This window comes from Petromyzon marinus, chromosome 59, assembly GCF_048934315.1.
Source record: "Petromyzon marinus isolate PM22_M1 ecotype Great Lakes invasive population chromosome 59, UKy_Petmar_22M1.pri1.0, whole genome shotgun sequence".
Taxonomy (NCBI): domain Eukaryota; kingdom Metazoa; phylum Chordata; class Hyperoartia; order Petromyzontiformes; family Petromyzontidae; genus Petromyzon; species Petromyzon marinus.
The window spans coordinates 5,385,034-5,387,443 of NC_133725.1; positions in this window are offsets into that span (position 1 = coordinate 5,385,034).

The window sequence follows — 2,410 nt, forward strand, 5'->3', positions numbered from 1 at the left end:
GTTCCAAAAAAATTACAAACCGGTAAAAAAAAATTCGCCTATCTCCGTGACTTTACCGAAAGACCCAAAGAATATGAATTCCTGCAGTCACGAAAGCTTCAAGTCAAGATGAGGTGGAGGTAACAGACTCTCCGCGGGTGGCGTTCACGATGGAACGGAAGCGTTAACTGGCTGGCAAGTATAAACTTTTACACATTTTTTTGTTATTTTTATTTACCAAGCAAGGTCCACTGAGCTGTGTGGGTCTTTTTCAGACGCGACCCGGCAATCACAAACGATAGCTCGGCCAAGTGGATTTTCACGTGGACATTTATGGCAGGCAAATGCTGTGCACGCGTGATGTGAGGAGAGATCGAACCCACGACTTCCTGCATACCAGGCGAGGTAGTTAACATCTCCTTGCCACCATGATGGTGATGAGAGAGAGAGAGACACCGCAAACTCCAAATATACAGCAGCAGGCGTCAGGGTCGGGATCGAACCCACGACCACCTGTACACCAGGCGAGGTAGTTAACATCTCCTAGCCACCGTGATGATGATGAGGGAGAGACACGCAAACTCCAAATATACAGCAGCAGGCGTCAGGGTCGAGATCGAACCCACGACCACCTGTACACCAGGCGAGGTAGTTAACATCTCTTAGCCACCGTGATGATGATGAGAGAGACACGCAAACTCCAAATATACAGCAGCAGACGTCAGGGTCGGGATCGAACCCACGACCTCCTGCACACCAGGCGAGGTAGTTAACATCTCTTAGCCAACGTGATGATGATGAGAGAGAGACACGCAAACTCCAAATATACAGCAGCAGGCGTCAGGGTCGGGATCGAACCCACGACCTCCTGCACACCAGGCGAGGTAGTTAACATCTCTTAGCCACCGTGATGATGATGAGAGAGAGACACGCAAACTCCAAATATACATCAGCAGGTGCCAGGGTCGAGATCGAACCCACGACCACCTGTACACCAGGCGAGGTAGTTAATATCTCTTAGCCACCGTGATGGTGATGAGAGAGAGACACGCAAACTCCAAATATACAGCAGCAGACGTCAGGGTCGGGATCGAACCCACGACCTCCTGCACACCAGGCGAGGTAGTTAACATCTCTTAGCCACCGTGATGATGATGAGAGAGAGACACGCAAACTCCAAATATACAGCAGCAGGCGTCAGGGTCTGGATCGAACCCACGACCTCCTGCACACCAGGCGAGGTAGTCAACATTTCTCCACCGCGGCGTCCGGTACTGGCAAAGTGGGGCCTTTTCTCTGGGTTGAGTGACGTTAAAGACCTCCCCCACCCCACCCCACCCACGATCCCGTGTCGCCCAGGAATTCCGGAGGTGGCATTCGCTCCGAGACCGCCCCTGACTGACGACGTTCCGCGGCCGGTCCCAGGGCGAGGGTTGCGGCGAGCCCCAAGCCCCAGAGTTCTCGAGCCATGCGTGGCGCGTGTCCAACGTTGCTCCGACGTTCCGAGTTTGACTGGGTCTGAAGCGACGCTCGTTGTAGCCGTCTCAGCCCGTCGCTTTTCAAGGCAACGGGGCAGAAATTACGCACGACCGATATATAGTAGTTTGCGTCCTGATGTCGTTGTGTACGTTGAAGTTCTTTCGCACCGTACGTAGCCAACCATGCTCAATGGAGCTGCGGCGGGAAGGGGGGGGGGGTAGAAGGACAACAAACTAAACACACAAAAAAGCAGTTCTAAAGAAATGAGTTTGCCAATATAGACGACGAAGACTTAAAAGTGCGCAGCTCTCAGTGGCGTCCTAACATCGGGGAAGGGAAGAGCGTTCCAGACGGCCGCAGAAGCAGCGCGTCTGTAAGCGCCGCGCGATGCAGCGGTGACCGCCGCCTTTTTTGTTCGATGTCTGAGCAGCTCCAAAAGCCTTCGCCGCCGCCGCCGCTGCTAGGATGAGCGGAGTGCCGCGTGATGATGGCTCACAGCTCCACCTTGCCGAGATATGGATTTGAAGAGCAAGATGACTTCGTCGCCAGTGAACTACGCAAGATCGCACCCTGCATTTGTCGCGTCGCAAACGCGGATGCACACGCCGGCTGTATCCACTTACCTGCAGCTACAGCCAGAGGTACGTAGGGTGTGCCAGCCTGTACAAGGGGATAGAGAGAGAGAGCCGGACCCTAGTGAGACTGGGTTCCCCTCCCCTACCCCAGGTGGGGGGGGCTGGAGGCGAGGGGGGCCCTTCCAGGATCTTCTGGAAGGTTACAGAAAGGAGGCGGTGCCGGGGTCGGAGTGTCCCCTGGAGGTGTATAAAAGGGGAGCCTCAAGCACAGCTCTGGGCAGAGCTACGGAAGACTAAGACCGAAGTCCAGCTAGACTAGGACCCTGGGACCTCGAGCCCGATGTCCTTGTAAGGGCCGGGCCGAGCACGGACCAGTG